At 41.5% G+C, this 24,929-nt stretch overlaps 1 protein-coding gene across 2 annotated transcripts in view; it reads left to right on the top strand.

Moving 5' to 3' along the window:
* Positions 1-24,929, top strand: part of gpsm1b (G protein signaling modulator 1b) — a 248,555-nt gene that overhangs the window by 167,816 nt on the left and 55,810 nt on the right. The gene's annotated exons all lie outside the window — the stretch shown is intronic.

Raw genomic sequence — 24,929 nt, 5'->3', positions numbered from 1 at the left:
AATTGTTCGCAATGAGATAAAATGGTGACATTACCTGTTTTCGTGGTATTGTTTGAAGGATAAATATTGGCCAGGACAGTAAGGAGAAACTTGTCTGTTGTTCTTCAAATAGTGCTGGCGTGATCTTTTCCATCCACTTGAGCAGGCAACCAAGCTTACATTTTAGGATTGTATATTCCAGGAGTAACAACATTTCGTCCAAAAGATAGAACAGTGATGTTTGTTAAATTCAGCAGATTTAATCAGGCTCCAATCTGAGTCGCAGAACTTCAGTGCTCTTTGCAACATCCCAATCTCCATTAGGCTTTCAGAAAGTAAGAAAGACAACTTTGTAAATTGGGGACCTCTTGACTCAACAAGGAAAACATGATTATTTCACTTTCCCTAATCAACTCTATGGCTGACCTGATACATACGCATTTTGGACTCAGCCAATATGGGTAGGCTATAGTGTTTGCCCACCCATTTAATTCCTATATGTACAGGATGCTCTTGAATATGTGGTAATAAAGGTTAGCCTTCATAGTCGGTTAATGCTAATTGATGTGTGTCGACTAAAAGTGCAACCCGAAAGGAATGGTTTGTTCGGTAAGTTGTTGACACGTGACTGGGTAGGGCACAATGCTGTATTTCAACATGAGTAATTTTGACGGTTTGATTGATGCATTATAAAATATTAAGTATCAATGTAACCCACCACAAGTGATGCACTCAAAACATGCACATTATATCTTTAATTAATGCCCTTTATTCCAAATCATAAATATGTTCTTTATTATGAATCTGTTTTGGAGATAGCAGTGTTTTGCTTTCTGTGAGAACCTGAAGGATATCTTGTTAACTTATTGGGTTAAATGCCACGTTACAAGATCCAACATCAACCAGTGGACATGAAAGAGGGCTTGACAACAGAAAGTGCCCATTAGCTACCCAGAGAGAGAACTGTTCCTTTATGCAAATTTTTTTGGAGCTGTGAGATAGAGAGAAAACCCTCCATGTCAGGTAGTTATAAGCTCGACAATCTGCAAAGATGGATCTTCATTTACATAGTATTTACAACACAGAAATAGGCCATTCAACCCAACTGCCTGTGCCAGTGTTCATGCTTTACACAAACCTCCAACTCTATTTACTTCATCTCTCGCTATCAGCATAACCTTCTATTTCTTTCTCCCCATGTACTTATCTAGCTTCGCCTTAAATGCATCCAAGCTATTCCACCTCAACCAGTGCACCTGTGGCGAGTCCCACATTCTAACCACTCTCGAATGAAGAATTTTCTCCTAAATTCCTTGTTGGTTTTGTTGGTGACTATCTTAAAGTTATGGGCCCTAATTTTAGACTCTTCCCCAATGAAAACATCTTCTCTAGCATTGATGGATTGCTATTGTGGCTTAACTTAACGATATAAAACAAGTTATACAGTGGGGAACATCACTGTCCACCCCATCGATGAAGTTAAGCATGGCTGTTGGGGGGAGGGGGGGTGTGGGGGGGCTGTCAGAGGACTTGTGCATGTGCGCCTCTCTCTTCCTCCCTCTCTGTCTGTCTTCCCTATCTTGCTCTATTCCAAATTATCTCACTGTGCAAAAATTATCCTGTTCGTTCATTTGTTCTATTTAAAAATAAACTAGTTTGTTAGCTTGTAATTGTACCTCATCCCCAAAGAGTGCAATAAAGTGCCATAAAGATGAGAATGCATATGAAGAGAGCATTCCACATTAGAATCCTCAGGCAAGTTGTTTAACTTGCTGCTGGACAGTCAGAGTTATGCTCTGGATCGTAGGGGACAAAGTTCACTTACTGGCACCACAAATGATTCCAAACTAGAAAACTGAAAATGCCAGAGAGGTGATATTGCTGAGATTCCCTTATTGGAATTAGAGCCCAGTGGATATGCTGTTCATAGTGTTGCCAGCTGTTGGGATAATAATGCCCAGGGCTGGGAGGTTTGTTAGACAATCAGTGGTTATCGAAGGTGGAAAACAAGAACAAGTGGGAAGGAGACAGGTTTTGGAAAAGAGAACTATCAAAACATTTCATTTTTCTAGTTATAACTAATTCTGGATCAACTCTTGAACAGCATGCATAGTATCAATCACTTTATTAGTGTATGGTATTGATCTGCTAATGCACGCTCGTATGAGGTAAAACTACATAAAGGTACAGAATTACTGACTCTGCTTTCATTTGCATGACATTTGACTTCAGGGCACTTCTAAATTGAGGCACAAGCCGGATTTTTTTTAAAAGTTATGAAATGGATAATGTACGTTGATTTAATTGAGCTTTGAAAACTAACTCTTGCTATCTGAAAATAAGTGGAGCACTGGGTTGATGATTCCTTTGTAGTTATCAGTGCTGCTTTACAGATTTCAGATAAGTAAGAGTTGTCTAATTACCAGAGGTCACTTTGGAACAATAACTTTAGATTCTGCTGCACCTGTTCCAACAATCTTAAAACTGAGAATTGTGGTCGAGACTGTTGAATTAAAATCACTCAGGAGGTGTACTCCAGTCTGTATTAACTGTATGCTACAGTCCTTCCACTCCAATTTTAAAAGTACACCTCTGCTGTTGCCTAAACTGCCAAGATGATTTTCTGCACATTCAGGACAAGCTTCTTTATCCAGAGGGTGGTTGGAATCTTGAACCGACGACCACATGGAGTAGTTGAGGCAATTAGCATAGATGCATGTAAGAGGAGGCTGGATAAGCCTTTGAAGGGAAGGAGAAAGGAATGGAAGGATATGCTGATTGGGTTGGATGAAGTAGGGTGGTAGGAGGCTTGTGTAGAGCTTAATCACTGGTATAGACCATTTGGTCCGAATGCCTGTTTCAGAGCTGTTGTCCAGGCCAGCTAAATCATCTTCTCTTACCTTGTGACCTATTCTGGGGAGTTTTCAGCATTTGTTTTGCGTGTTTTACAAGTAAGAATGTACAGGCAGCTGTTGGCCATGTTAAAATTGATGGGCATCCGCAGTATTTTGTTTTTGTATTAAAATTGATGGTGTTTGTTTCCTCTGTATTAAAGCAAGTGTATGAGCAAAGCAGTACCTGTAGGGTGGTGCTATATTGACAAGGGTGTTTCAATGCGCGAGTTTCATACCCGAGGCCGTGGTTCTCCTAAAGGCTTCAGGGAACCTGAAGGCGAGATACCTCAGCTTGTTGATGAGCCCAAACAAAGTAGAGATGTTACAAGAAGCAGCTGAGGGGGCCAGTTACAATGATTTACATGATCCTTCTTTTCAGATCCCTCAATAGCTTTGCCCTTCTCTATTTCCCTAACCACCTCCACCCCTACCAGATCTGTGTTTCTCCAATTCTGACTTCTTCCACATCACCAATTTTAAAAGTACACCCTGGTGTTGCTTAAATTGCCACATTCAGGACAACCTTCTAAGGGTGGTTAGAATCTTGAACCGGCTACCACATGGAGTAGTTGAGGCGATTAGCATAGATGCATTTAAGAGGAGGTTGGATGTGCCCTTGATGTATATGCTGATTGGGTTGGATGAAGTAATTTTAATCACTCTACCATTGGTGGCTGTGTATTCAGATTCCTGGGCCCCAAGCTCTGGAACCCTCCCACCAACTCTATCTCTCTCTCTCTCCTCCTTTAAGACCCTCCTTTAAACCTGCCAAATCATTGTTGCTGTGAAATCCAGCCAGCAAAACACAAGTGATTCCATTCTGCACAACGATTACTTTTGTGCAAGTGTGTCAGATGAGATATCACTTCAAATGACTTCGTAAAGAATGTCTGGGATCCATAAAGGTGATTCCGTTTTCAACACTTCATGTAATGCAGCTTATATCAGTAGTTCCCTTACACCCCTTTGTCCCCTCAGGACAACAAAATTATTGAAAAAGAGCTTTAAATCATTTCCATTTGGGAAACCCCCCCCCCCCCCCCCCCATATGTAGCCCAGTACTGGTACCAAATAGTGTCAGTTTTTAAATAAGCCTCACTGGGTTGCTGTACTGTAGAATTTAAGTTGAATTTTTCACTGCAATCAACTGGCATTAATGAATTCTTTTCAAGCATTCACAAGCTGTAAAATCTGATCAATTGGCGGTGGTGACGTTGCTCCCACACCTGTGGTATTCACTCTCAGGAAGCACAATTCCTGAATCGCACCTGTACCTCAGAGCTCAATTCACCCCTGGGCCTTGATAGGCCATAAAGTCTACACAAGACGTAAAGCAACATCTGATTTAACCCTAGCCATTTAGTGAACTAGATGTAAGCAGAGTTAGATTTTATTTTAAACCATTCTGAAAGATGCCCCAAGGGGATCAAAACACTTCTCTGGTTTAGAGCAAAAGGAGGCATCTGTTTCACGGTAAGTGTCCTCCTTGCCTTCTGTTTCATTAACATTTTTAGTTACATGATATGGTATCATTGAAAGATTTTTGCTTCTTTATAATGCCAAAGTGCTAGTATAGTTCTGACTGCAGTCAGTAGTTAAAATATTCAACAAAACGGATGTGTAAATTATTGGATTATTTAATTGTCAAAATGAATCAATAGTCTGAGGCTGTTCATGGTCTTAAATTCTTCCCTATAATGCGTTCAGGCAGAATTGGATGTAAGTATGTTTAGTATGTCACTTATAACCAATTTCATTATTGTATAGCAAGAAAGACAGGCTTGCATTTCTATAGCACCTTTCATGACCTCAGGAGATCCCAAGTGCTCTACAGTTAATGAAGTACTTTGAAGTATGATGGCTGTTGCAATGGATGAAAGAGTAAGAACATAATTTTACTTAAATTGTAATAATAGCACTAATTAGATTCACTTGTATACTTACCTGAGCCTCAGCGGGCTGGAATTTGAATGATTAAATTGAAATTATATGATAATGCCGAACAGTCAAATCAAATTCATGCATCTTTGTTTATCTCTTATTGCACACAGCATTTCCTTGTCTGCAGTTTTGCAACCACTCTCTCCTTTTTTTAGTTTTCCTACATATCATTAGCCAATTAAGTTTCATTGAAGTACATTTGCTGTAAAGTGCTTGGGACATCCTGAGGCCATGAAAGTTGCTATATCAATGCAAGTCCATAAAATTGCACACCATTCTGCCATGAAGACTTAAGAAAAATACTCGAGTCCCGTCACTCTGCCCTGTGATCCTTTTAAACTAGATAATAACTGGACCATAAGTAAAGTGCAAGGGTCATTTCCCGCCCCCCCCCCCCCCATTTATTTTTCCCATTTCTCCCCTCAGAAATTATTGGAAGCCTATAATACATACGTTCTCAGAGGGATGGGTGCATGTGAGTTGCACTCTGTATATCACTTGTGTTTAGAATTGGCTTATATAGCTGCTTCCTTTCCAGGGGGAGAAGATATTCTATAAAGACATACAGAAATAATTTTGAAACTTGGAAATAGGCATTGAAACTCAGCTGTGTTCAACTTCAACCAAGATTTAAATGTTTAGACTCTTTAGAGTTGAACATTCTATTTTTGAGTGTAAGCTGATATGTTAATTGTGAAAGTGTGGTACCTCCTTAGAGGGCATCTCCTGCTGGAGTTGGAAAGAAGACTTCTTGCTTGCTTTTAATGCCCATATTACGAAGCCATTTGACCTGTTTCCAAGGTGCAGAACCACTGTAATAGTTTGTGTTCTTTACCTGAATTCTCTTAACTGATATCTCACCTTGTTTGTTACTGGAAGAAAATAGTGGTCATCAGAATTTGGCACCTTATTCTCAACAGTCCCATTTACCTTAAGGTGCCAGAGATTTCCTTCAAGAATTGGTCCTGCAATATTGTCTAAAGCTCTTACTGCCCCTGCAAATTTCATGGTCCATTCCACAGCAACAGAGAAACACTAGAATGTATCTAAACAATAGGGAATAAAGTAGATGTCTTGATGGTGGGAGATTCGGCGATGGTAATAGTGGTGAACATCCAGGGTGGATGGTTAGAATTTCTTCTTTTGGAGATGGCTATTGCCTGGTACTTGTGTGCCATGAACATTACTTGCCACTTATCAACCCAAGCATGATTGTTGTCCAGGTCTTGCTGCATACAGGCACGGACTGCTTCAGTATCTAAGTCGCAAATGGTACTGAACACTCTGCAATCATCAGTGAACGATCCCACCTCTGACCTTATGTTGGAGGGGAGGTCAATAATGAAGCAACTGAAGGTGGTTGGACCTAGGTCACCACCCTAAGGAACTCCTGCAACAATGTCCTGGGACTGAGATGAATGACCTTCAACAACCACAACCATCTTCCTCTGTGCCAGATATTACTCCAACTGGATTCCCATTGATTTCAATTTTGTTAGTGCTCTTTGATACCACACTTGGCCAAGGACTATCACTCTCACCTCACTTCTTGAATTCAACTCGAGTCCATGTTTGGACCAAGGTTGTAATGAGGTCTGGAGCTGAATGCCCAATAGAACCCAAACTGAGCATTAGTGAGGAGGTTATTGCAGTGCCATTTGTTAGCACTGTCAGTGACACCTTCCATCATTTTGCTGGTGATTGAGAGTAAATTGATAGAATAATAGCTGAATTGGATTTCTCCTGCTTTTTGTGGACAGGACGTACTTCACAGGAAAATACCAATTTTCCACATTGGTGGGTGGATGCAAATGTTGTACATGAGCTGAAACAGCTTGGCTAAGGGTGTGACTAGCCTTTAGTGCTATAGCTGGGATATCGCCAGGACTCACAGCCTTTGCTGCATCCAGTGCCTTGAGTCATTTCTTGACATCAGTGCAGACTTTCCAATTTGAGATGTAGAATTGTGTGTTAGACCTCTGCTAATGGTATTCTGATTAGGATCAGGAAGAAGTCATTAGATTGACTTACCCCTTTTTGATGAATCAGCTTCCCTAGTAATCTCTTCCAGAACTATCAATCACTGTTTTGGGTGAAAGAATTACCACCCAGTTTCTGCTATTAACCTTTGGGCATTTGAGCCATTTGTTACATGAATTAGTTTTGTCAGTTCCTTTCATGAAACCTGCAATTACATCACTTTCAGTGTTTGTGCATGGGTGTGCGGCTACTCAGCAATCAGGAGCACGACTGCAGTGCAACAAACAGACCATGTACAACAAAGAAAAGTTAGCGGGAACATTTGCCACTTCTGAGTTTCTCTTACAAAGAAAACCGGACCAAATTCCTTAACATTTTCCTAACAGCTTAATTCCAGCTAACTGAAATCACCTACTGTGTCTGTGTCTCTCTCATGTCCTGTTGTTAGCTCATCAGAACTCCACAAGTCCAGGATGCCAACCTGTCAAAAAAAGCATAAGTTGCTACTTTTGCACCAGTGGCTAGCAAAATGCATAAGAGTTCAATAGTTTTCTGGGAGATTGATTCGGTTATGCTGACTGCTGCTTCACATGGCGTTCTTTCGAAACGACTGACCCAGTCCCATTTTTCATACAATAGGCCGATTGCTTCTAAGGTTCCTGTTTTGAAACAAAGACTGCACTGACAAACTTGTTTTATTCTGTGTATCTTGTCCATTGTGGAAGAATGTCCTTCACTATATGATCTTTTAAATGAAAACCAAATCAACAAAATTGGGATAAATCAGGCACAGCCCCTAATTCAGGTCAGCTGTAAAACCAAGGACAAAGTTTAAAGGAACCCTTCACTATATGATGCAGGACCTGAGCCGGGTGTATGGAGACGACCTTATTGTTTGCCTTTATTTAGAACCTCATGACATCTTAAAGGAATGTCTCTAGATGTTTCTCACACACTGAAATAATTTGAAATGCGGTGATTGTTCTTCAGTGCAGACAATTGTTGTAGCCATTTTTTTTTGCAGCAAGATTCTGCATAGAGCACTATGGTTAACAATTGGTAATCAATTCTTGCATGGTGTTGGTTAAGGAGAAATGTTGATCAGGAGACCAGGATAAACTCACTGTTTATCTTTGAGTCGCACCCTTGGAATCTTCAATGACCACATGAACAACCGAAGTAGGTTGTGGGTAGGCTGAGGGCATGTGTTTAATGTCTCACCTGAAGGCAACATCTCTGACAATCCAGCGTTCTCAGTCCAGCCCTGGATTTGCTAGGCTGGTTTACACACTCAAATTCTGGAGCAAGAGGAAACAGGAAAGTTTGTTCTTACCTTCAGGAAGTGAAGGTTGTGCCAAAAATAAAATTCTTATGAGTAGTTGGCAGGGAGGAGCTTACTTTATAAGGTTGTCATTATTAGGTGTCATGTGCTCAGTTTTAAGGGGTCGCAAGATGTCAAAGTTGTCAAGGGGTATGAGGAGAGAGCAGGAGTATGGCATTGAGGTAGAGAATCAGCCATGATCATATTGAATGGTGGAGCAGGCTCGAAGGGCTGAATAATCTACTCTGCTCCTATTTTCTATGTTTTTATTGTCTCAGGTAGAGAGGAGGTAGATTGAGGAAACAGTGGCGTCGTGGTAATGTCACTGGGCTAGTAATCCAGAGGTGCAGATTAATTCTCTGGGGGTACTGGGTTCAAATCCCACCATGGCAGCTGGTGGAATTTGAATTCAATTAATTAATCTGGAATATAAAACTAGTCTCAGTAATTGCGACCATGAAACTATCATCAGTTGTCGTAAAAATCCACCTGGTTCACTGATGCCCTTTAGGGCAATTAGGGATGGGCTTCCAAGTGCTGGCCTTGCCAGTGATGCCCACATCCCATTAAAGATGAATGGGTAAAAAGGTAGGGTACATACGAACATATGAATTAGGAGCAGGAGTAGGTAACTCGGCCCCTCAAGCCTGCTCCGCCATTCAATAGGATCATGGCTGACCTGATTGTAACCTCAGCCCCACATTCCTGCCTACGCCCGATAACCTTTCACCCCCTTGTTAATCAAGAATCTATTTACCTCTGCCTTAAAAATATTCAAAGACTCTGCTTCCACAGCCTTTTGAGAAAGAGAGTTCCAAAGACTCTCTACCTCTGAGAGAAAATATTTCTCCTCATCTCTGTCTTAAATGAGTGACTCCTTATTTTTAAACAGCAGCCCCTGTTTCTAGATCCTCCCGCAAGAGGAGACATCCTCTCCACATCCACCCTGTTAAGACCCCTCAGGATCTTAAAGGTTTCAAATAAGTCACCTCTTACTCATCTAAACTCCAGTGGATGCAAGCCTAACATGTCCAGCCTTTCCTCGTAAGACAATCCGCCCATTCCTGGTATTAGTCTAGTAAACCACCTCTGAACTGCTTCTAACGCATTTATATCTTTCTTTAAATAAGGAGACCAGTACTATACACAATACTCCAGATGTGGTCTCACCAATGCCCTGTACAACTGAAGCATAACCTCCCTACTTTTGTAATCCATTCCCCTCTCAATAAATAATAACATTCTATTAGCTTTCCTAATTACTTGTTGTACCTGCATACTAACCTTTTTGATTCATGCACTAGGATATCCAGATCCCTCTGAATCTCAGAGCTCTGCAATCTCTCACCATTTAGATAACAGGCTCCTTTTTTATTCTTCCTGCCAAAATATACACTTTCATATTTGCCCACATTATACTCCATTTGCTAGATCTTTGCCCACTGACTTAACCTTATCTATGCCACTTTGTAGCCTTCTTATGTCCTCTTCACAATTTATTTTCCTACCTATCTTTGTGTCATCAATAAATTTAGCAATCATTCCTTTGGTCTCTTCATCCAAGTCATTTATATAAATTATAAAAAGCTGAGGCTCCAGCACTGATCCCTGTGGCACACCACTTGTTACATCCTGCCAACCCGAAAAAGATCCGTTCATGCCAACTCTGTTTCCTGTTAGCTAATCAGTCTTCTATCCATGCCAATATGTTACCCCCTCGCCATGAGCTTTTATTTTCTGCAATAGCCTTTGATTTGGCACTTTATCGAATGCTAGATGGTAGCAAGTGTTTAATGGTAGGTAGAGGGAGACTATTTCCTCTGGTGGGGAGAGTCCAGAACAAGGAGGCATTACCTTAAAATTAGAGCTAGGCTTTCAGGGGTGATGTCAGGAAGCACTTCTTCGCATAAAAGGTAGTGAAAATCTGGAACTGTTTTCCCCTAAAAGGTTGTTGAAGTTAAGGCTCAGTTTAAAGTTTTGAAACTGAGATTGAGGGATTTTTTTTCTTCTGCTCTGAAGAAGTCATACGGACTTGAAACGTTAACTCTGTTTCTCTCTCCACAGATGCTGTAAGACCTGCTGAGTTTTTCCAGCATTTTTTTGTTTTTATTTATTATTGACAGATTTTTGTTTGGTAAGAGGTATTAAGGGTTATGAAACTAAGTTGAGTAAATGGAGTTAAGATACAGATCAACCATGTTCGAATTGAATGGAGGAACAGGCTTGAGGGCCTACCTCTGTTTCGATGCTTCTAGAAATAATTGACTACAAGTAGAGTCACTGCCCAGGCCACTCTGGCATGAAGATTGCATATTGGGAACAGGGAAATGAGTACAGTATCTCCAATGAATAGCTGAACCATATGAAGCAGAAGTGTTCCAGGTTTGATCCCCGTCTTTGCAGAGTTAGCCCAGGCAGAGGTAGAGGCAGTGCACTTGGCTTTGGTGTCCCTGGGTTGGGGTGGGCTAAATCAGTCAAAAAGTTCCTGTTCTTGAAGTGATGCCTGTTCATCTAGAACATCAGTGACCATTTCTGATACAAAGGGGGTAAGACAAAAATGAAAGAAAGACTTTAATTTCTATTGCGTGTTTTACAACCTCACTCCCCAAAATACTTTACGGTCAATGAAGCACCTTTGGACTTCAGTCACTGTTTGTAGTACAGGAAACAAAGCAGCCATTTGGGGCACAGCCAGGTCTCTCAAAAAAAAATGCGACAGTGATGAGTTGATCTTTTTTAATGATTTTGTTTGAGGGATAAGTATTGGCCAAGACACTGGGGAGAACTCCCCTGCCCTTGGTTCAGATAGTCAGTGAGATCTTTCATATCTACCCAAGAAGGTAGGTGGGCCTTTGGTTTAAAATCTACCTGGAAGATGGTGCCTCCAACAGTTCAGCATTCCCACAGTACTACAGAGGAGTGTCAACTGGACTATGTGCACAATCTGAGTGGGAATTGAACCCCCAGACACACTTCTGAATCAGGCTTGAGTGCTATCCATTGAGCCCTGGCTGACACCTGTTATATTTATTTAGAATTGTTTTTTTGTTTAATAAACAAAATGATCAGGTTGAGCAATCAGCTTGTCAGAACATTGCTGCACATGACCCTAGAATACTGGACTGGTGAGTTGCTGCTTGCAATCTACGCCATGACTGACACCAATATTTTTATGTGGTTTTCCACTGTTGACAATATGTGAGGCAGTCTGTCTCCAGTACCGGTTGACTTGCACATAATGCTGGCACTCATGATCATGGCTTGCATATAACCAATTAGGCAGAATATTGGAGAGTGATCAATTTAGGTCCAGGTGCAGTCTGTTAGATGTCAATTCCTTTAGATGATCTGGAAACAATAATGAAACAACATAAAGCTTTAAATGGAAAAAGAGTAGTATTTTAACCCTGTCTCACTGATCCTAAACTCTGTGCAACAAGCTTCATACAAGGAGGTTAGCAATATGAAGTTTGTGCGTTCTTTAATGTTTCCATAGTATTTCTGGTGAAGACAATTGACAGCAATTTAGTAGCACTCCAGTATTTTAGGCTACTAATGGGTGAATCCCATCATCTGTATGAAATAAATTGCATTTGAATGCATTCTGGGATATGGAAGCAACTCCCTCAGCGATAATGGACCCATTGTTGATTCCTTGGGGATGCATATTATTAATGTTGCAAAAACTGTTCTGCAGCTTTTCGTGTTTGATATTTGCATGTGCACGGCCGTGCTTTCAAAAATAATCAAATTATAAAAGGTCTGAAATGATTGTCTTTCTGTGATGATGAGAAGGCTGGCTGTTTTGGCAGGAATGTTCCATGTTGATGTAGAACCCATGCTAATGGTCTGATAAAATATTGATGGCTTTTGAAGGTCATTATCCTATTAAGTTATCTGGTAAACAGCGTGGGAGATTGAAGGTGTTTGTGCCTGTCGGAGGCACATCTGTAACATCAGAGGTAGTACTTAGACCTGCTGTCATGCATGGTCAAACCCCCTAACTGATGGTCAGCTATTTTGTGTTGCGTTACCTCATTTGGAATTTGATTTCAAGCGTGTACTATTGAACTCATTTTCAGATATTGTTACAATTTTAGGTCCACTTAAAGGCTTTGAGTAATTATCCTTGGTGGTTATGGTGTGTTGCAGTTCACTAAGGGAGCCTGAGTTTCCGTGGTTATAGATAGTGATGGTAGAGGTACCAACATTTTTCCAATCACACGGCTGATCTGGAATCGCTTTCGCTCTTATCGCCTGCTACTGGTGTGTGTTGGAAGGATTTGCAGGTTGACACTAAACCCTGTTTGGCTGCGCTTTGAATGCACCTTTCTTGGCTATCAAGTCCTGGGGTGGGACCGGAACATAGAGCTTCTGTTTCAGGTGCAGCGATGCTATCTCCAACACCGCAAGACCACCTGTTATCAAATGTAAGAAAATTCAAATTTGACATCCAAATATGGTTGCAACATAAACTTTTTTATTATCTTGTTTCTAAGCAGTAGACATGTGTTGCACCTTGTACTGTGTTCAAGTTGCTAATTGTGAATTCATCATATATAGGCCAGAAGGAGGCCATTCAGCTCATTGTGTCTGTGCCAGCTCTTTGAAAGCACTCTCATTGGTCCCATAATCCTTTATTCCTACAGCCCTCCCAGTGTCTTGCCAACATTGATCTCTTGGCCAATGAAATTCAGATTATCACCTTATGCAAATTATTGCTAATTGTGAACAATGTTTTCCTTTTCAAGTGAAAAATACACGGACTTTCAAAATCACTGATGTCCTTTGTTGCATAAAGTATTTCTACAGATTAAGGCACTCATGCCTTCCAATGGATGCCCCATTAAATTGAATATATTTGGTCCACAAATATCTTGTCTCTCGACAAACAGTTCCATTGAAAGATGGATTGTTGGAGTAATGCAATGCTGTACCCAGCTGTGAAAGCAAGTGCGTTTCTTCAAAATCTTAGATAAATTCACATGGAATGTTTTTTTGGATGGAAGCAGATGAGGAATATTGGATTAACAGATAGCCCTGTCACCTGTTTAAAATTCAGACCAGGATCATGGGTTGAATTAATCCCAATTGTTCACTCATCTTTTTTTCTCTCTTTCTTTGCTTGCATACTAGCTTGTTCATGTTAGAGTTTGAAAATGACAAAGGCTCAAGTTAATATTTCAGTGGCAGATGTGTTGAGGTATGGTGGCGAAGGTGGGCACTGTTACAGAGGTGGTCTTTTGAAGGCGGGAACACGGAGTTGGAAGTTCAACCAAGGATCAAACAGAAAGCAAAGGTTTCCAGTCTAGTTCAGCTGAGACCATAGCCAAAGATGGAGTGCATTGCATGGGTGTGGAGTTTATAGTGGGGCTAAAGGGCGAGGGCTTTGGTCTTCTCAGAGTTGAGTTGGAGGAAATTATGGCTATCAGAAAAGCAGCCTCGATAGTGAAGAGGTCGCAAGAGGTGATAGAGGACTAGAGCATGTGTGAAAGTTGACCCCATTTCTTCGGATGATGTCACCAAAGGGCAGCATATGGATGATGGAGATGACCAAGCAGATCCTTGGGGAACGCATTTAATGATACAGCACAGCAGACAGCCATTGAGTCTTTCAAAGAGCAATCGAGTTAGCCCAATTCACCTCCACTTTCCCCATATCTTTGCACCTTTCTCCTTCAAGTATTTAACGAATTCCCTTTTGTTCACATCACCCCATAAGGCAGTGTATTCCAATCCTAACCACTCTGGTTCTCATCTCTGGTTCTTAAGCCAATTGCCTGTATTGACCCTTCAGCCATTGGGAACAGTTTCTTTTTACTTACTCTGTGTAAGTGCTTCACGATTTTAAGCACCTCTATCAAATCTCATCTCAGCCTGCTCTTCTTTAAAGATTGGTCAGTTTTACTTGAATCAAGAGGATGGTTGGTACTAGCGAAGCAATAGTGTCCACATGAAACCCCAAGCCCCATCCAGCCCTCAAAACCCCAAGTGTGAGTATAGAGCAGCTAGTTGGAGTGAGCCACAGAACTTCACCGTTACTAGCCAAAGGCCTGATTGTAACTCTTTTGTCATGAGGTATGGAGTCATTGTAAATGGAGTAAACCATTGTAACCAGATCACTTGTTTCTACTTGATAATTCTAAAAGATGAAAGTAATATAAATAATGTTAGTTGGGATAACTGTCCAGTTCGGACAATTGTCCATTCAGAGAAACCAGATTCCTGGGTCAGCCTTGACTGACCTTTAAGTTGAGTTTGATTTGCATTTGTTTGATTACTATACCTTCCAGAGACACAATTTTTATGGGAATGAATGGAGGAAATCCAACTATGATGAAATGTACACACTTGAAACATGGCATGCTATTCTTTATGTCCATATGGTAAATAGTAATTAATGTCTAATTTACCTTTCACCACCCGTAACATTGTTATGGGTGGGATGGAGGATCCCTCATTACCGGACAGCACGCTACCTCTGAATAAAATCACGGAATGAAGATGTTGATGTTGCTAATAATCAGTGTTTTTTGAAACAAAGCTTGAGTTAGCAAAAGCTCGCTGAGCTGTGACAGAACAGAGGCTCTTTGTCAGCATTGACTTGTCATCCTGCCCAGTTTAGACACGCTGCTTCCTCCATCACCACATATTGTCTCCGTTTCTCCCACTTCCCCAAGAGCACCAAAGAAATCTTGCAAAGTACTTGAAATATCCTGAATGTTTTCACTAGAATCCTCAAGTGCATTGGCACATTGTTTTGGGAGTTGCAGCAGGAGTCCGGTATTAGGGAACATTGATAATATATGCAATCACCTTATATCCATCAGGAATTGGGGAGAAAATTTTTTTTACCCAGAGAGTGGTTAGAATATGGTGCAATACTACTGAGGCAACTAGCATAGATGTACTTAAGAGGAAGCTATTTAAGGACAGAGGGAGAAAGGAACAGGAGATTATGCTAATCGGGTAAAATGAAGTAGGGCAAGAAGAGGCTTGGGTGGAACACCTGCACACACCAGTTGGGCCTAGCCATAGAATAGAATTTGAGAATGGTTACATTGCAGAAGGAAGCCATTTGCCCTGTCCTGTCCCAAAGGCTCTCTGCATGAGAGATTGGCCTGTTTCTGTGTTTTGCTGTACTTTGCCCTGATAAACTAAATCTTGATGCACAGTCTACAGATCTTGGCATATGAGCTGTAAAGTAAACAAAGGGGAATTACTGAAACAGGCACTTTCCACTTGGAGCTTAACCCTGTCAGAGCTAAAGCGACCTGCAGCCAAAGACTTTGCTGTTACTTTTCTTGCAGAACAGGGTGATCATGATGAAGCGCAGCAATTAAAGCCTAAGTACACAAGCAAAATTCAATTAAGTGCATTTACTTCTGAACTTTGAGGTCATGTTGCAACATTCCCCTTCTACTCGACCCTTTTGCTTTAGCTTTGATACTGTTCATGTAACCCTTGCATTAACATAATGTTGCCTTCAGGAGATGTGAAAAAAGAGGGAGATGTGCCACCTTTCAGTTGTGATATTAAACTGGCCCTGTCTGTTAATGATATGTTAATTATGTAACCAAGATGAAGGATACACAAGTGAAGGGCATTGATTGATTAAGCACCTTGAACACTTGATGGCTCATGGCCTCCAAGACCGCCTGTGTTTTCTGCAGCCTCAAGGAGTCCTTGTTCCGTGTCTACATAGGTTGTGCGAGGTTGCAGCCCCTTTTTTGATTTTTTGAAGGGGCTGCTCCTCAAATTTTGGTTGCACTTCGGCCCCAGGCTCCTGATCTTTGGCCACCCAGAGTGGAGGGGAGAGGCGGGCAGATCGGAGGACCTTCTCTCGGGCCTGCTGCAGAGCCAGGCCAAAGTGGCCACTAACGGGTCCAGCAGTGGGCTGTGACGGGGGTCATTAGCCCCGACTGTCTGCCCCTATTCTGCGGCCACATTCACACCCAGGTGTCCCTGGAGCGGGAGCATGCAGTGTGCGCTAATACACTTGAGGTCTTCTGTAGCCAGTGGGCTCCGTAGAGACTGGAGTGCATCGTGAGCCCCCGGAGCACTATTTTAAGTTTCCTTTGAAAGTTTGTTTTTTTGTTAGTGTGCTCCTTAAATTAGTTAACTAGTTTATATTTTGTTTTTCAATAAGAGCATATAAAGAAAGGCTTGCCTTCCATGACCAATGAGCATCACAGGGCCTGGAGTGCATCATCAGCCCCGGAACATTTATTTTTATTTGATAAGATCCCTTTGTAGTTTTCTTTCAGTTATAATGCCCTTTAAAAGGTTGTTAATTAGATAATTTGTTTATTTGGTTTTAGTTATACAAAAGGGCATAAAGAAAGGCTTCTGGGACACTGGGTGATGGTAGGCCTAAGGCAGACACATGTAATGCTGCGTTCTGTAAATAAACCACCTATCAAGAAAAGGATTTGCACCTAGTTTCATATCCCACCCTGTGCCTTGTGATCCATTCAAAGCCATCTGCCCTCTTGGATGAATGTAAAACATCCCATTTCAAAGAAGAGGAAGGGAATTTTCCCCAGCAGTTAATCCCATTACAGTTTGTGGGAGTTTGCTGTGTACAAATTGGCTGCTGTTTTGTAATGTGTTTTTTTCCTACATTACACCAGCAACAATGCTTTAAAAGTAGTTCATAAGTACTTCATTGGCTGTGAAGGGCTTTGGGAAGTCATGGCTGGTGCCATGTAAATGCAGTCTTTCTTTGTGGCACTTTTTATAGGTAAAATTGGCAGAAGTTTGGGATCCAGCCAACCGTGCTCGCAGTGTCAAAGGGGGCTAAAGATAACTTGGAGAATGCTACCCTGTTCTGATTTAATAAGACCATAAGACATAGGACCAGAAGTAATCCATCCAGCCTATTGAGTCTGCTCCGCCATTCAATTAGATCATGGCTGATCTGATAATCCTCAACTCCACTTTATTGCCTTTTCCCCATTATCCTGGATTCCATTACTGATTAAAAATCTGTCTATCTCAGCCTTGAATATACTTGATGACCCAGCCTCTACAGCCCGCTGTGGTAAAGGATTCCACAGATTATCAACCTTCGGAGAAGAAATTCCTACTCATCTCAGTCTTACATGGGAGACCCCTTACTCTGAGATTATGCCCTCTGGTCCTGGACTCACCCAGAAGGGGAAACAACCTGTCAAGCCCCCTAAGAATCTATATGTTTCAATAAGGTCGCCTCTCATTCTTCTAAACTCCAGTGAGTACAGGCCCAACCTACTCAACCTCTCCTCATTAGAAAATCCCTCCATACCTGGGATCAATCTAGAGAACCTTCTCTGGACTGCTTCTGATGCCATATCTTTCCTCGGACAAGGGGACCAAAATTGTTCACAGTATTCTAGGTGTGGTCTAACTAGTGCCTCGTATAGTTTTAGCAAGGCTTCCCTATTTTTATACTCCATTCCCTTTGAAATAAAGGCCAACATTCCATTTGCCTCCCCTATTACCTGCTGAACTTGTATGCTAATTTTTTGGGATTCATGCATGAGGACCCCCAAATCCCTCTTTGCTGCAGCTTTCTTCAGTTTTTTTCCATTTAAAATTCCGCTCTTCTATTCTCTCTGTCAAAGTGTATAGCCTCACATTTTCCCACATTATATTTAATCTGCCATGTTTTTGCCCCCTCACTTAACAAGTCTATATTCCTCTGTAGACTTTGTGTCATCCTCACCACTTGCCACCTATTTTTGTGTCATCCGCAAACTTGGCGGTAATACATTTCCCTCATCTAAGTCATTAATATATATATAAATAATTGTCGCTCCAACATCGATCCTGTGGCACTCCACTAGTTACAGGTTGCCATCCTGAAAATGACCCCCACCCCGTATCCCAACTCTTTGTCATCTATTGGTTAGCCTGTCCTCAATCCATGCTAATCACAGAATCACACTGTGCCCATCGAGTCTGCACTGACTCATGAGAAACGCCTGACCTACCTACCTACCTACCTACCTAATCCCATTTACCAGCACCTGGCCCATAACCTTGAATGTTATGACATGCCAAGTGCTCAGCCAGGTACTTTTTAAAGGATGTGAGGCAACCCACCTCCACCACCCTCCCAGGCAGTGCATTCCAGACCATCACCACCCTCTGGATAAAAAAGTTTTTCCTCACATCCCCCCTTAACCTCCTGCCCCTCACCTTGAACTTGTGTCCCCGTGAGATTGACCCTTCAACTAAGGGGAACAGCTGCTCCCTACCACCCTGTCCATGCCCCTCATAATCTTGTACACCTCGATCAGGTTGCTCCTCAGTCTCCTCTGTTCCAACGAAAACAACCTCCAACACCATAGGATCTTATCTTATTAAGTAGCCTTATGTGTGGTACCTTATCAAACGCCTTTTGGAAATCCAAATATATTACATCCACTGGTTCCCCTTTATCTATCCTGCTTGTTACCTCCTCAAAGGATTCTAATAAACTTGTCAGGCATGATTTCCCCTTCATGAAGCCATGCTGACTCTGCTTGCTTATATTATGCATTTCTAAATGCTCTGCTATTACATCCTTTATAAAAGATGCTAACATTTTCCCAATGACGGATGTTAAGCTAACTGGCCTATAGTTTCCTGTTATTTATCTCCCTCCCTTTTTGAGTAAGGGCATTACATTGGCAGTTTTCCGGTCCTCTAGGACTTTTCCAGAATCTAAGGATTCTTGGAAGATTACTACTAGTGCACCCAGTATCTCCACAGCTATTTCCTTTTAATATCGTAGGATGCAACCCATCAGGTCCAGGGGACTTATTGGCCTTTAGCCCCTTAGTTTCCCTGGTACTATTTCTCTAGTGATAGTTATTGTATTTATTACCCCCCCCCCACCCCTGTTTTCCCCTTGATTATTTAGTATTTTTGGAATGCTATTTGTGTCTTCTGCTGTGAAGACTAATGCAAGGTATTTATTCAACTCCTCTGCCATTTCCTGGTTCCCCATTATGATGTCCCCAGCCTCATTCTCTAAGGGGCCTATATTGACTTTGGCCTCTCTCTTCCTTTTTATATATTTAAAGAAGCTTTTACTGTCCGTTTTTATATTACTTGCTAGTTTACCCTCAAAGTTTATTTTCTCCCTCATTATTATTTTTTTGATCGTCATCTGTTGGTTTTCAAAACTTTCCCAATACTCTGGATTACCACTAATCTTTGCCGCATTGTATGTTTTTTCTTTCACTTTAATATTATCCTTAACTTCCTTGGTTAACCATGGTTGGTTCATCCCCTTTCTTGAATCCTTCTTCCTCACTGGGATATATCTTTGTTGTGAGTCATGAACTATTTTCTTAAACGTCTGCCATTGTTCATCAACTGTCTTTTCTGCTAAACTCCTTTCCCAGTCCACTCCAGCCAACTCTGCCCTCATTCCTTTGTAATTACACTTATTTAAGTTTAGCATAGTTGTTTTCGAACTAAGTTTCTCACTCTCACACTGAATGCTAAAATCCACCATGTATGGTCACTGTTTCCTAGGGGATCTTTTATTCAGATCATTTATTGAGCCTGCCATATTACACATTACCAGATCCAAAATAGCCTGATCCCTGGTTGGATCCACAACATATTATTCGAAGAAATTGTCCTGAATGCACACTATGAATTCTTGCTCATGCTACCTCTGCCAATTTGATTTTCCCAGAGTCTACATGAAGATTAAAGTCACCCATGATTAATATACTGCTTTTTTTTACATGCCCTCATTATCTCCTGATTTATTCTCTGTCCTACAGCATAGCTACTTTTAGGGGGCCTGTAGACTACTCCCACCAGTGTCGTCTTCCCCTTGTTATTTCTTACCTCTACCCATACTGATTCTACATCTCTTGATCCAAGATCATTTCTTGCTATCGTACTTATTCCATATCGTACTAATACAACTACCCCACCACCCTTTCCTTCCTGCCTGCCCTTTCAAAAAGTCACATACTCCTGAATATTTAGTTCCCAGCTTTGATTGCCTTATAACCATGTCTCCATAATGGCTATAAGATCATACCCATTAACCTCTATTTGTGCCATTAATTCATTTATTTTGTTCCAAATACTACATGTATTTAAGTAAAGAGCCATTAATTTTTCCTTTTTACCATTTTCTCCCCCTTTGACCCTATTTGCTGTTGTTTTTTTATGTTTGTACACTCTGTCCCTTCCTGTCATGCTCTAGGTATCATTACCTAAGTAGCTGCCCTGCAATGCTGTCACATCCTTTTGCTTTGTAAGCCTTTGTATCCCCTCTCTGGAACCCTCCTCCCCCTCTATTTAGTTTAAAACCCTCTCTCCAGCCCTAGTTATTCGATTCGCCAGGACATGGTTCAACTGAAGCCCATCTCACTGGAACAGCTCTCTTCCACCCCAGTACTGATGCCAGTGCTCCATGAACTGAAACCCATTCCTCCCACACCAATCTTTGAGCCACGCATTTAACTCCTTTATTTTTCTTACCCTATGTCAGTTTGCCCGTGGCTTAGGTAGTAATCCTGAGATTATTACCTTGGAGGTTCTGCTTTTTAATTTAGCTTCTAACTGTTCACATTCTTTCAGCAGAACCTCCTTTCTAGTCCTACCAATGTCATTGGTATCAACATGGATGATGACAACTGGATCCCTCCCCTCCCACTCCAAGTTCCTCTTCAGCCTTGAGGAGATGTCCTTAACCCTGGCATCGGGCAGGCAACGCAGCCTTTGAGACTTTCACTCACGGCTGCAGAGAACAGTACCTATTCCTGTAATTATATTGTCCCCTACCACTACTATGTTCCTATTTCGACCCCCCACTTGAATGGTTCCCTGTACCACGGTGCCGTGGTCAATTTGCTCATCCTCTTGCTCATCAGTCCCTGCTTTAGTCCATACAGTGTGCAAGAACCTCATAACTTTTGGACAATTGCAGGGCCTGAAGCTCCTTGAATGCTACCCCCTGGTCCCCCATACCTACTTCACCTGCAGTCACACCCTCCTGCCCCTGATCACAGACCAGATTGGAATTACCTAACCTGTGGGGTGTGACCACCTCCTGGAGCAATGTGTCCAGATCGCTATCCCCCTCCCTGATGATGTGCAATGTCTGCAGCTCAGGCTCCAGCTCCTTAACTTGGATCTGAAGCTCCTCGAGCTGCAAACGCTACAGATGCGTTTGCTCCGGATCACCTTGGTGTCCAGCAGCTCCCACATGCTGCAGCAGCAGTACATCACCTATCCTGTCATCGCTACCATATTTAATTTAATTTATTAATTAATTACCCTAGTATCCCTGCTCTTTGCCCTTGAAGAATCCCTGCTCTTTACATTTTATTGAAATTATTTTTTACGCCAGTATTGATCTTATACTTAAGCTATTATTAAGAAAGAGAAAATAAAGACTAGAGAGCTAAACACGAACTATAGACCTTAATTTTAATCTAAAGACTAGAAATACTCACCAATCCAACTCACCAATCAGCTGCTGTCTATGCTCTTTTTAAATGAAGTCTTCCCACTCTTTGTTTTAAATGAAGTCCACAAGCTCACCCACTCTCCACTCTGTTTCAGATCAAGTTTAATGGAATCGGTAAAGTGAAAATCAAAATAACCAGCAGTCTTGTACCGTTAGCGGTGACATCTGCTCACATGTTCTAATAATCTTCTATTTCTTCAGTTATTTAGGATTGTGCGTGGAATCAAACTTGGATTGTAGTACTTCAAAATACTTGTTAACTTACTGATTGTCCTATTGTGTAAATCTGTTGAACTTGAAAGAGGGTCATTGATTCTTGTAATAGATCATCCAGTCATTGTGCTTCAACAGACAATACACTACACAATCAACCCATACAATTTTAGCAGGTTACTTAGTAGAAATTGTTGTGTGAATGTAGTGGGCACGGAGGATGATGATTAAGTTTCTGTACTCTCCATTGAACACTGCGATGGATTGAAAGCTACCTTTGTAGCACTTGGAGCTCTTGCCGTTCAGTTCCTGTCATCACCTTTTTATTCCCACTTACTTTTATCAGAATGGTCAGTGCCTTGTTTCAGAATCATAGAATGATACTGCACCAAAGGAAAAGAGCCATATAGGAGCAGCATGAACATATAGGAAGGTTCAACTCCCAACACAGGCTTGTTGGGTAGAGCATGTTTCCATGTTTTCTACGTAATTCTATGGTCGTGTTTGGTACATCACTGATGGATGATTTTATTGATGGTATCATGTTGGGGCTGAATGAACGTTTTAGATGTTCCATATATCAATGTCAACCACAGCTCAGCGATTAGACTTTTAGCTTTTGAGCCGAAAGGTTCACTGCAGAGTCTTGAAACTTGAATCCATAATTCAGCCTGATACTCCAGTGTAGTACAGAGTAAGAGCTGCACCGTCATCAGTACCACCTTTGGGATGAGATGTTTAACTGAGGCCCCATCTGCCTTTTCAGGTGGATGTAAAAGGTCCCGTGGCAATATTTCAAAGAGGAGCAGGGGAATTCTGCCAAGGCAGTATTTATCCCTCAGTCAACATCACTAAAAGCAGTTTACAGCTCATTATCACGTTGATGTTTGTGGGAACTTTCTGTGCACAAATTGGCTGCTGTGTTTCCTTCATTGTGATTACACTTAAAAAATACTTTAGTAGATTTAGTGCTATATAAATGCACTTATATATGCAACACTCTAATTTGGATGAGGAAGGAAGCCCACAAGGGGAACATGACATTATGACCGATGATAGTGGAGCAGAGGCTCCTGTTGTCAAGACAAATATTCTATAATTCAGTGTTCATTAAAGGCTAAGGGCTTGTAGAGATGCTAATGTGAAAACTCCTGATCACACCATATCCACATTCTCATTATGCCTCTCTGATTGATGGTTTTGCTCGGAACAGGGTTCATGTGTTTCAGATTTAAAGACATTGGGCAGCATGTAAGGGTGTAGTATTTAGGAATTGGAGTATCTGCAGACAAGGGTAAGCTTTCAAAACTTAATTGGAGCAAATGGATAAAGGGCTTATCCTGTGAAGAAAGGTTGAACAGATTGGGCCTGTGCCCATGGGAATTTTGAAGAATGAGAGGTGATCTTATTGAAACATATAAGATCTAGAGGGTCTTGATAGGCTAGATACAGGGAGGATGTTTCCACTTGTGGGGGAGACTATAGCTAGCAGACACAGTTTAAAAATAAGAGGTTCCCTTTTAAGACTGTGATGAGGAGAAATTTTTTTCTCTGAGGGTTTGGAAGTCTGTGGAATTCTCTTCCCTAGAGAGCAGCACAGGCTGGGTCACTGAATTTATTTAAGGCAGAGTTAGACAGATTTTTGATAGACGAGGGGAGTCGAGGGTTGCTGGTTCAGGTGGGGGGGCAGAAAGGAAAATGGAGTTGAGACCACAACCAGATTATCCATGATATTATTGAATGGCGGAGCAAGTTCAAGGGGGTGAATGGTCGTCTTCTACTCCTACATCCTATTTCCTATGTCAGTTGTGTTTCATCTCATTCTATCTTTGGTTCGCTGCAAATTATCTTAAATTTCTGTCCCCTATTTACTGACCTTTGGTCCGCTGGCTCCAATCTTGTCTTCCGATCAGTGCAATCCTTTGGAGGCGCTTACGAAATCTTTTCCATTTAAATCAAACTTAGCCTGAAAGCTATTTCTTTGTCCCTTCCTGCTCTTGGTTAATTGAGACAGGCGCATCCACGTTGGTTGTTCTTCATGCCGCAGTGGCCTGAGTAAGCAGTACGGATGTAATGTAGCCCTGGTATGCTAGATACCACAGTAGTCCGCTGAACACTGGAGGTGAGGAGGCCAGGTTGCATCTCATTTAAGATCAGCACAAAATCCTGCGAAGGAGTTGAAGTGTTAATACAAGCTTTGTAATTAAATCATTCTTGCAACTAAATCTGCTGAGAAAGATGGCATTTGATTTGATTTAAGCCTGAAGTGTCGGAATTGTGCTGTTAAGTAGCTAAGAGTGAGGGCCACCATTGTGCATTGTGAAATACCACACCTAATTGGAAAAATGCTGGAGAGAAAATGACTTTGGACATCTAAGGATTAAGGGGGCATCCCTAACTTCAAATTGTGAAATAGGTCATTGGCAAGATTGATAATTCAGTTAAGGGAATGTCACATCTTAGATATCAAGTAACCAGATGATTCTAAAATAAAAAGAGCTCTTATAGGTAGCACGTGGCAACTATTTAAAAAATATACTTAATGTATTCATTTGTTTCCCAGTTTTATGCAATATTATAAAACTAAGATGATGGGTAGGTCACTGGAAAAGTTTTGCATAGGGACGGTCGGTGGGAGATGGAATAGTGTTGTTGAAAATTGAGGGATTTTTGATGGAACAGTTAGGTAGAAACTGGTTCTACTGGAAGGGAAGGTCAGTAAACAGGGGATAGAAATTTAAGGTAATTTGCATAAGAACCAGAGAGGGAGATGAGAATATTTTATTTGCAGCCAGCTGCCATGATCTGGAATACACTTCCTGAAAGGATATTGGAAGCAGTTAATAGTAACTTTCAAAAGGGAGTTGGATAAATATTTGAAAAATAATTAATTGCAGGACTATGAGGAAAGAGCGGGTGTGGTATTAATTGGATAGCTTTTTCAAAGAGCCAGCACAGACACAATGGGCCAATGGCCTCCTGTGCTGTGTGACTCTATGGTCTGGCTCTACACCTCCATCAGTGGTCACTGTGGAGGAGTGTGAAAGTGGTCCAAATTGACTCCTTACATTTCCCTCCCAGCCTGATGAGAATCAGTGTTTCCCCCTCCCCAAGACCACATGCACGGATCAAG

This window comes from Carcharodon carcharias, chromosome 8, assembly GCF_017639515.1.
Source record: "Carcharodon carcharias isolate sCarCar2 chromosome 8, sCarCar2.pri, whole genome shotgun sequence".
Taxonomy (NCBI): Eukaryota; Metazoa; Chordata; class Chondrichthyes; order Lamniformes; family Lamnidae; genus Carcharodon; species Carcharodon carcharias.
This window is presented reverse-complemented; position numbering and strand designations above follow the sequence as displayed.